This window comes from Staurois parvus, unplaced genomic scaffold (assembly GCF_062004578.1).
Source record: "Staurois parvus isolate SC_StPar_1 unplaced genomic scaffold, SC_StPar_1.0 ptg000094l, whole genome shotgun sequence".
Classification (NCBI taxonomy): Eukaryota; Metazoa; Chordata; class Amphibia; order Anura; family Ranidae; genus Staurois; species Staurois parvus.
The window spans coordinates 2446546-2458556 of NW_028317890.1; positions in this window are offsets into that span (position 1 = coordinate 2446546).

A 12011-nucleotide genomic window follows, 5' to 3' on the forward strand; every position below is an offset into this window, starting at 1 on the left:
GAATGGAATCCTGTGGGCTGTCAGAAGTCTGGGGACCATTGTGGAGGCTGGTGGGGGGAAGGGGATGATACAGGACCTCACAGCTCTGTAGTGTTTGTATAGTACAGGGGTAGGCAACCTGAGAGATGCAGGACTACAAGTTCCATCATGCCTCTGCAAGTCAGCTGTAACTCAGTTTTGTAATCTTTGCAATGCCTCATGGGAAATGTAGTTCTACAACAGCTAGAGAGCCACAGGTTGCCTGCCCCTGATATAGTAGAATAGATCGGACAGGGATTAGGATACCAGTACACACGGTACGATATATGAGCATCGGTATTCCTGGACCAAATTCAGGCATTTATTTGGTGGGTTTTGGCTTACATATTTGTACATACACGCACACAGAAGTAAAGTAAGTTCTGTCAGAATGTGTCATTCATATGTTTACGCCATGCCTGCATCTGAATCGCACAGGAATGTGCTGCGAGTTCATGTCCGATTTCTACCATGTGTATGACGCACTACATTTGCGATCTGCAGAGGATGTCAATAAAAAGTGAACCCCCCAAATGCAGTGCATTTGCCTGCACCTTGCCACAGCAGAGTGTAGGATACTTTTGTACCATGCGATCCGGTTGCAGTGCATTTTAAAAAAGGCATGCGCTACTTTTTGGTGCTGTTAAAATGAATAGGCTGAAATTGAACCGCATGTGAATCGCACAGGAATGGAAGGTAAAAACTTGGATAAACTGCTTTTCTTTAGCACCTCCACCCCCCCTTTGACCGAATGTTGTAAGCAGTGCTTGTTTGTTTCTTCATGTAAAACCTTTATCCCAAAAGGAAAATGAAAATGTTTGTTGTAACTGCTTATAAACCAGCATTTCTCAACCTTTTTTCAGTCAAGGCACCCTTTAAAATTCTGCCCAAATCTCAAGACACCCTAATCTAAAATGTAAAAACCTATTCTACACACATCCAGGACACCCAACATTAGAGGGGATTTATTCTTCCAAAGCAAATACCAGGGGCGGACTGACAACTCATGGGGCCCCCGGGTAATAGGAAATCATGGGGCCCCTGTGTCTTCACCCACACTCAAACCACACCCAAAAAAGCCTATGAAAGGTATCAGGGGCATCTCATGGGGCCCCCTACTGACCCTGGGCCCTCGGGCATTGCCCGAGTGCCTAAATGGTCAGTCCTCCCCTGGCAAATACACCTTTGCACACTGGTACTGACCAGGGGCAGACTGACCATTTTGGAACTTGGGCACTGCCCGAGGTCCCGGGGTCAGTAGGGGGCCCTATGAGATGCCCCTGGTATTTTTTCATAGGCTTTTTTGGGTGTGGGTGAGGACACGGGTCCCATGATCCCCTATTGCCCGGGGACCCTATGAGTTGTCAGTCCGTCCCTGGTACTGACTAGTATTCCAGTGTATCTCATTTTCTCTCCCTTACTCTGCTAATGTGACCTCAATGCTGACGGAGAGGGGCAGGGGAGGGCCAAACAAGGATGATGGGCATGCACCCGACATCCTCCTTATCAACTGATGATGTCATTGGTTGTTAGGATGCTGGCAGCTAGAAGGTTATAAAAGTGCACAATGAAATCTTATGGCTTTGTGTACTAAAAGGCAGAATTGATCCACCTGCTGGCTTGTATACAATTTTTGGGCATTTTGCCAAGACACCCCTGAAAAAACCTGAAGGCACCCTAGGGTGCCTGGGTACCCTGGTTGAGAAAGGCTGTTATAAACTATTATCTGGAGTTTAGTTTCAATCTGTTAGTCATGTCCATCTAAATCTGTTAATCTAACACTACCCTCTCCTCAGACTGACAATCCTACTGTCCAAAGGTGTCTCCTTTGATTCTTCATTCAGAGTGGAGACACAGTTATGCCCTAATTACACAATGAAAATATCGGATGAATGGTTGTCCATTTTTATTTTTGCTTGCTAGTCTCATATAAAAAATTAAGAGGTTCCGAAAATACTTGTTCAACAGAATACTACTTCAGAAGTGATGTAATGTATCCTTTTGTTTCCCAGCATGTCTGGTCTTGGTCTCATATTTTTTTCAGACGAATACTGTACTGATTAACCATTAGATGACTTGGCTACAGCTGAATGAGGGCTACAGTGCAGTTGTCTAGTTCTGGGAGGGCGTCATATGACACGCTCCAGAACCATGCCCTCTGGGGCACACACTCGGCAAACTCTGGGATCGCTGTGTCTGTCGGACACAGCTGATTACATGACATGTTAAGGGCCAATCACAGCACCCTTTTGCGATGTGATCAGCTATGTCTAATGACACAGCTGATCACAATGTAAATACAGTTGCCGGTTATTGGCTGCCCATTCCTCTTGCTGTCACAGTGTGAGGAAAGAGAAGAGCCGGTAATCAGCAAATGTATTTCAAGTGTAACTCCACCCAAAAGTGGAAGTTCCGTTTTAAGACTTTGTCCCCTGCCTTTTAAGGATTGGCACCTTTGGGGAGCAGGTACCCAAATTTGACAGGTACCCGCTCCCACTTCCGCTGCGATCGCCTAGTAGTCTCACCGTAGTCTTGTGGGACACGTGACAGGTTCCAGAAGACTACAGGGCCATTCTCAAAGCACAGAGCTTCTCGCGCATGTGCAGTGGGCACCCGGCTGTGAAGCCGCAAGCTTTCACAGCTGGGTGCCCACACTGAAGATGCCGGCGCCAGGGAGAGAAGACAGCCGGTGAAACCAGCAGTGGTGAAGACACTGCTGGACCAATTTTAAAAGTCAGCATCTACAGTTTTTGTAGCTGCTATATTTTATTTTATTTTTTTTTAGGTAGAACTCCGCTTTAAAAATCAGAGGCAGACCAGAGCTGCCCCAACAGTGTCTATCAGTGCTGCCTAACGGTGCCCATCCATGTAACCTCATCAGTGAAGGAGAAAAATTACCTGTTTGCAAAATTTTATAACAGAAACTAACAAAAAATGTAAAGTTTTGGCCCTTTTTTCCGTCTGTTTAGCAAAAAATAAAAAACCCAATGCTGATTTAATTACCACCAAAAGAAAGCTCTATATGTCTCAAAAAAATAAAAATGTCATATGTTTACAGTGTTGCATGAGTCGTTCAAATTGTGACAGTACTGAAAGGTGGCCTGGGCAGGAAGGGAGTGAAAGTGCCTGGTAGGCAAGTGGTTACATGAAAATTGTTTGTTTTGTTATAATGTGAGAAATTTTCCTGCTTGTCCCTTTGGATATTGTCACATGTACTGTTGTGATCGGCTTATGAAAGCTGTGTACTAACAATCAGATTATCGTACGATCGCTCTGAAAGCCATTTTTGTCATCTGATTTTCTTATCTTGTGTATGGGACATAACACAGGGAGTGTTTTACTGGCTGGATCCCCAGATGAGAATAAAGGGAAAAAAACAAAACAAATGCAGCCACCCTACTTAACCACTTGCCTTCCTGAGGATTTATCCCCCCCTCCCTTCCTGATCAGGCCATTTTTTGTGTTACGGCGCTCCTCTACTTTAACTGAAAATTGCACAGTCATGCAACGCTGCACACAAATTAAATTTATATCCATTTTTTCCCCATGAATAGAGCTTTCTTTCAGTGTTATTTGATTGCCTGTGTGGTTTTTATTTTTTGCGCTATAAAAAAAAGTATGACTTTTTGTTATTAAACTTGTTCAGTAAAAAATTTAAAAAAATCAAATTTAATCATAAATTTAGGCCAAAATGTATTCTGCTACATGTGTTTGCTAAAAAAAATCCCAAGACAGTACCTGTAAATTGGTTTACGTGAAATTTATAGCGTTTAAAAATATATATATTGGAATTTCTTAAAAATAATTTTTACTAGTAATGGCAGCGATCAGCCACTTATAGCGGGACTGCGGTGGGCATTCTGACACTGGGGGGAATTGACTTGGTGTCACTGACATCTCTAGTGACACCAATACAGTGATCAGTACTAAAAAAAAAAAGCACTGACACTGTACTAATGGCACTGAGCAGGAAGGGGTTAACATGAGGGGCGATCAAAGGGTTAACTGTGTGCTGTTTCACTGTAAGCTTTGTGTGTGTGCTTCACCGTAATCACACTGCTTTGGGTGACTGTGGTCTGCACAGCCATCCAAAGCAGTGTGCATGAGCTGACAGGGAGGAGAACTGTATTGTTTACATACAGTTCTCCTCCCCGTCAGAGATGCTCAGCAATCACTGGGCGGCGGGGAGTAATCACCAGCCAGGACCCGGTGATTGACAGCCGCAGCCGTGAATGGTGGTGCGGGTAGGGCGCGCGCGCCCCCTACCTGGAAATGCAAAATTACGTGTATATATACGTGATTTTGCGCACCCGTGCCACCCTGTAGTAGTATTTCTGCTATAGGGCGGTCGGGAAGTGGTTTGCGAATGAGTTCCGTGAATGAATTAAGGTTTTGTGGCTGTCGGCTTGTAGTTCTCAATAAACTACCATGGTGCTGTTGTAGTAGGTAGTTCATTGCAGGTAGGGGTAATTCATTGAGTCTTCCTGTCAGAACATATCTGCTTGCCTGTACGATGTACAGATACACTGACAGGTGTGCAGCAGTCATACATGGCACCAGTGATCAGCAGATCGCTTGTGCAATGCTTTCCAGACTCAACAACAACAAAAAAAATAGTAAATGCACTTTTTTTTGTTTGTTTTTTTTACTTGCAAAATATTTATTTATTTATTTTCAATCAAACTTTTTTGTTAGTTAAATCCTTTAAATACCTTTTACGTTGAGACAAATATACCGGCTATTTCAGCATATGGATCTGATTATAGTGACAGCTTTATTCAGCTTTGGCTGGAGGATGAAAGTTGGTGAGAGCTGTAGATCTTTCCTGATGTGTAAGTATGCATTCAGAAGCTATCCAATGGTGACATCTGAAAGATATTATATATTTATATAGTGTAGATATATATAGTGTAGTGCACTTTATAAATGTAAGTGGTTTATTTTAGATCCTTCTGCCTTAACAGTTACAGATGTTTACTTTTCTTTAAAAGTGTTACTAAACACAGGACCCTGCATTCACTCTATCTGGTCTCCCACAGTACACACAACATGGAAATGCAATTATTTTGCTAAATATAAACTGCTAAATGTCTTTTCTCAATAATGGTCTTGTGACTTCTATCAGTGTTCAGCAGAGCACTGGTTAATGCTAGTAGGAGGCTTTTTCTTTCTGCTCTAGGAGGATGCAAAACCCCTAACCTCTGTCTGGACAGCGCTGATTGGCCCTGTGCTGATCACATGCACTTTCCCAAGAAGAAAAAAAACCTCTCTAGCAATACATACCAAACTGAGCATGTGCAGAATGGGTACGGTTTAAACTCTTGTAGGAAGAGTTTTCTTTCTGCTCTAGGAGGATGCAAAACACCTGACCTCTGTCTGGATAGTGCTGATTGGCCCTGTGCTGATCACATGCACTCTCCCAAGAAAAAAAACCTCTCTAGCAATACACCAAACAGAGCATATGCAGAATGGCTACGGTTCAGTCTGTATTATCAAGAGGTAAGATGTGGACATTTGAACAAGAGGCGGACCAGAGAAGCCTGGATCAAATTACTTTTTTATACAATGCAGAGGATTAACCCCTTAGGTTCCACAGTGAGTATAACAAGCATGCTTTACTGCATATACAGACTGATTTTACTGTTGTGGGTTTAGTAACACTTTAATGGGGGTATTCATTCATTATTGTGAGCCAAAATGGCTTTATTGGTTGTGACACCTGAGGAGTCAGTGCCAGCAACAAATAAGATTGCTCCAATCAGATTGGATGGTGTATGGATGTCTGCACAAGTTTTTTAAGGAAATTACAAGCTCGATGTACTTTCCAAATGTGCAAGACTTTCTTTCTGATGTTTTGCCTTAAAGCGGAGTTCCACCCAAAAGTGGAAGATCCACTTGTTTGCCTCCCCCAACCTCCCTCCTCCTCCACTGCCATATTTGGCACTTTTTTGGAGGGAGCGGATACCTGGTTTTGACAGGTACCTGCTCCCACTTTTGGCTCAGTTTGCCATGGCAAAGTGAGCTAGAAGTTCATCGCCCTCCTTCCTCCTGCAGTCTTCTGGGACAGTTCACAGTACCAGAAAACTGCCAGACCAATCAGGAGGCGCAGCACAACTCGCACATGCGCAGTAGGCACCCGGCTGTGAAGCCACAAGCTGTCACAGCCTGATGCTCACAGTTGGGATGCTGGAGCCGGGGAGAGAAGAGGGAGAGAAAGGACAGTGCAGGCAAGCACCTCGCTGGACCCCGGGACAAGTAAGTGTGTTTTATTAAAAGTCAGCAGATACAGTTTTTGTAGCTGCTGACTTTTAATAAACACGAAAATGACTGGAACTCCGCTTTAATATCAACATTACTACCCTATGGGAGTTTTCTGTTTTCAGCTCAATATTCTATGTTTTGAGGCAATTCCAAAGGTGATGGGTCAGAAAAGCCCCCCTCCCCATTCCCCAGAGAGGGAGTAAAATGTTTAGCCAACAGAGATGCATTTGCAATGTAATCTGGCAATAAAAACAGTATACCTGTCCCAGTACTGTACTAAATCTTCTCAATGGACTTTGCATACTGGGACAGATATCTTCCTACTCCTGATGTACAGTTGAACATCTTTCTCCCTCTCTGAGTAAGGGGGGGGACTTTTCAGGCCCTTGTGGCACATCACCTTTGGGACTGTGTTTCCCCTGACACCCTTAAGTATAATGGCATTGATAATCTAGGTTTATTAGAATATGTAAATTATATTTGGTATACTTGCACTATTATTTTTTGTTTTGCGTTTTATTCTTTAGTCCAAACCATGCACCTTTTTTCTCCTGAAGAAGAAAAAAAAAGCAAAACATGTCCAGCCTTATGTGAATGGATGGGGGAAACCTTTGGACAATTATATCTTTATCATCATTTGGATAGTATGTACTTTTTTAGGCCACCACCTTAACCGACATAAGGGTGCAGGATGCTACTATGTTTCATTTTAAATAGATTTTAATTGTGTATTAATGAAGATTATTTTTTTTTTATATATAATTTGGTGTTGTGCCTATAATGCCCATGGACTGCAGTCTAATTTTTTGCGTTTTCATTGAATCGATTTAGGAGCATGGCACCTTTTTGTATCTGTTAGGGTAACAAGCACTAGGGCAGGGAAGGTGGGGGGGGGGACTGGGGTGGCAGAAGGGACAGAAGCCCTGGGCGCAACAATTTAGGCTAGGTTCACATCTGTGTGGGTGGTGCCGCTGCAGATCCGCACGAAAATCCGTGCTGCCACACCACCCGCACAGAGGAATGTGGACCCGCGGGCGGGTGCTATTAGTTGGGCACCAAATGACCTTGTCCTAGCACTGATTAGCCCTTTTTTTGTTCTTCAGCCACTGTCATCTTGTTCTCATTGATGGAATTATTTGCTATATGATCGGATTGATTGGATTGGATGATGTATGGGAGTCTTCACAAGTTTGATTAACACTATATTGTATATTGACCTTCCTATGATTTGGAAGGCCATATTTGTAAGTGTTTTCCTAAGAGGTGATGGCACAGTTGTGATTGTTATTTCAAGCAAATTTCTACATTTCATCACATTTGGACACTGAATGGTTAATTTACTAAAACTGGAGAGTGCAAAATCTGGCACAGCTCTGCATAGAAACCAATCAGCTTCCAGGTTTTTTTGGTCAAAGCTTATTGAACAAGCTGAAGTTAGAAGCTGATTGGTTACCATGTAAATGGTAAATCAGCCCCTAAGGCCTAGTTTACACCAATGCGTTTTTTAGTGCTTTTTGCCCATTTAACCCTTTGAGGACCGTAAGATTTTGGAACGCCAAAAGAATCAATGTTTTTGTTTTTAAAGTTCGTACACTTCAGTTGCTGTAACTAAGCCAATTCATGAAATAATTGGCAAAAAGCTAGATCCATTTGTTGTTTGTTGATAAGAACTAATATTTTGACTCAAACCAAAAAAAAAAAAGAGTTTTAAGTTCTTAATCAGATGATACACGCAATTAAAAACATGGGACAAATACGTCCCTTGGTCCTCAAAGGGTTAACATGGTTTCCTATGGGACATGTTCTATGCTTTTTTTGAGCTGCTGCGGTTTTGGCAATGGACTTTTTTAAAGCAAAATGCAGCAGTTTTGCTACAATGGAGTTCAATGGAGAAGATGCTGAAACACATGAAGTCCATTTTTTGCTTTGTTTTCACCGTGTTTTGCATTTTTATTCTGCTCAGCAACAGAAAAATTTCCACTTTAACAAAAAAAAACCTGGAAAAAAGTCAAAACGTGCTAAAAACGCACTGTAAAAAGCACTGAAAAACAGGTAAAAAGCACAATGAATTGATGTGAACCAGGTCTTAGTGTTTTTGTTTCTATTCAGCCATTTGGATCGACAGTTATAAGTCCTGCTCTCATATACAATGGCGAAAATAATTATTTGATCCCCTGCAGATTTTGTAAGTTTGCCCACTTACAAAGAAATGAAGGGTCTATCATTTTTATCATAGGTGTATTTTAAATGATAGAGACTGACTGTCAACCACAAAATCTAAAAAAAACACGATACAAATGTTATAAATTGAGTTGCAGTTCAGTGAGTAAAAGTATTTGATCCACTGCCAACCATCAATAATTCTGGCTTCCTCAGACAGGCTATGTGCTCATGTGGTGCACAGATTAGTCCTGTCAGTTTAAGAAGGTGCTGCTAACAACAACTCATTATGTGTATAAAAGACACCTGTCCACAGAATCTTCTTCCATTCAAACCTCTCCATCGGCAAGACCAAAGAGCTGTCAAAAGACGTCAGGGGCAAGATTGTAGAAATGCACAAGGTTGGGATGGTCTACAGGACCATCAGCAAGAAGCTTGGTGAGAAGGAGACAACTGTTGGAGTGATTATTCTCAAATGGAAGAAATACAAACTAACCATCAATTGCCCTCGGTCTGGAGCTCCTTCCAGGATTTTGATTCATGGGGTAAGGATGATCATGAGAAAAGTGAGGGATCAGCCCAGAACTACATGGGAGGAGCTTGCGAATGATCTCAAGGCAGTTGGGACCACAGTAACCAAAACAAACTATTGGTAACACAATACACCACCATAGATTGAAATCCTGCAGCGGATTGGGAGGAAAGTGATGTGGTCAGATGAGACCAAAATTGAGCTCTTTGGCATTGACTCGACTCGCTGTGTTTGAAGGAAGAAAAATGTTGACTATGACCCTGAGAACACCATTCCTACAGTCAAGCATGGAGGTGGAAACATTATGCTTTGGGGCTGTTTGTCTGCTAAAGCCGACTTTACTGCCCTGAAGGGCCAATGGATGGGGCCATGTATTGTAAAATCCTCTGTCAGCCAGAATACTGAAGATGGGTCTTCGTAACAATGACCCAAAACATACCGCCGAGGCAACCACTGAGTGACTCAATAAGAAGAATGGAGTGGTCTAGCCAGTATCCAGACCTTAATTCTACAGAAAATGTATGGAGAGAGCTGAAACTTCAAGTTGCCAAGAAACCTTAAGGATTTAGAGAAGATCTGTTAAGAAGAGTGGACCAAAATCTCTTCTGAGATGTGTGCAAACCTGGTAATCAACTACAAGAAACATCTTACATCAGTACCTGGTGGAGAACCCCTTGTTGGCAAGAACGAAGTCATGTTTTGCTTGGGGATCAAATACTTATTTTACTCACAGAACTGCAACTCAATTTATGACATTTGTATCGTGTGTTTTTTTCTCTGCATTTTTGATTGATAGTTTCTATCATTTATAATACACCTATGATAAAAAAAATTATAGACCCTTTATTTCGTTGTAAGTGGGCAAACTTGCAAAATCTGTAGGGGATCAAATAATAATTTTCCCCACTGTATACTGTTTTGATTTAAGTCAGTTGGAGTTTTGAGTATCTGCTTTTCATTCACATTTACTTTCAAATTTTCTTTTGATACAAATTTCACATTAATTGGGCTCAGTTTTATCACAATTTAGTTACAATTAATTCCTCTTGACAGTAGTGGACTACACCACTCAGTACCTACAGGCTCTATCAGGGGCGGACTGACCATTTGGAAAGTTGGTCACTGCCCGAGGGTCTGGGGTCAGTAGGGGGCCCCATGAGATGCCCCTGGTACCTTTTTATAGGCTTTTTTGAGTTTGGGCAAGGACACAGGGGTCCCATTATCCCCATGAGTTGTCAGTCCACCCATGGGCTCTATCCTCCCTCGGGACAGAGAGTGCTGCTGATGCTTTGCTTGGAATCCTTACGAGAATGGGATTCCCTGTAGAGCTTCTTACTGATAAAGTCCAGCACTTTGAATCTGGCCTGTTGTAGGCCATCTATCAGAAAATATAGATGATGCATATTTTGGCCAATCCTTACCTTCCACAAATTAGTAGCCTGTGTGAGCATTTCAATTGTGGGACTGTGAAACAAATGTTGAAGTTGTTTGTGAAGTCACAGGAAAAGGCTTAGGAGTAACAATTGTTTCTTCTGCTGTTTGCCAACAGAGGGGTTCCCTGGGAGTCCATAGGCTTTTCACCATTTGAACTACTATATGGAAGGTTAGTGAGAGGACCCTAATTCTAGAGACCTGGGAGTGCAAGATTTCTATCCCTGAGTCTCTGTATTGGTAAATTACCTGCCTGCCTACCAGGGCATTTTTTGTGATTTTGTTCACATGTTAAAATCTGCCTTTTTTGCTGAAAAATTACTTATAACCCCCAAACATTATATATATTTTCTAAAAGCAGATGCCCTGAAGAATAAAATGTTGACTGTTGCAAGTTTTATGTCACATGATATTTGCACAGTCATTTATAAAATAGACATTTTCAGGAAAAAATACTCTTAAATTAATTTTAGAGCACACAAACACAATATAATACTCATTTTTTGGGTAAAATACAAAATATGATCATGTTAAATAAATAGGTACCAAACATGTCAAGATTTAAAATCACACATGTCTGTGAAATGGCGACAAATGATGAAACCTAGAATTATCCATAGGTGGTGCTTTAGGTTATCAATTTAGAGTTAAACATGAGCTCTGGCCCTAAAATTATTGCTCTCACTGCTGTTGTTTGCAGTGATACCTCATGTGTGGTGCAATGACCTCTCACATATGTGTGCCAGGCCTCTGTGCAGCTTTGCATTTGTGTGCGGGCACAGGTGGACAGGGGTGCTTTGAACATTTATTATTTTTTTATTTGATTTATTTTTTACACTTTTCTTAACTTTAACTTCTCATTTAACTTTTTTGCCATCGCAAAGGGTGAACAAGACCTTTGTGATAGCTTTAGGCAATGATAGGTACTCTTTATGGAGAGATCCCTCCAAGGCAGCTTATTAAACAGATCTGTTGGATCCAAAAAAGCCAGGGTACAGTGGTGGGCAGTGACCGGGAGGTCTTCTGAGTGCTGTAAATGTGACTAAGCAGCTGTATAACCACTTGGATCACTTTTACAGTAAGGGCAATCGCTTAATGAAAAAAATACCAGGATCATGGCTGCAGCTGCCACATAACTTCTTGCTTTTGAGGCCATATCTATATGGCCACTGGGCAGCAAGCAGTTAAAGTGTTACTAAACCCACAACAGTATAATCAGTCTGTATATGCAGTAAAGCATGCTTGTTATACTCACGGTGGAACCTAAGGGGTTAATCCTCTGCATTATGTAAACAGGCTGTTTGATCCTGTCTCCTCTGAACCTACCCATCTTCTACTGTCCCCAATCCATCTGCTGATAGAACAGAGCCTTGGGGGCAAGCTGCACATGCACAGTTTGGTGTGTATTGCTAGAAGCACTGTCCAGACAGAGGGTTGAGGTTATACAGCCTCATAGAACAATTAGGGGAGAATGAAAACTCTTCCTTCAAGCTTCACCAAGTGCTTAGCTGGACACTGATAAAAGTCACAAGACTGCTCTAACTGATGATGAAAAAGGTATTTAGAGGTTTAAATTTACTAAAATACTGTAATTGCATTTCCATGTAGT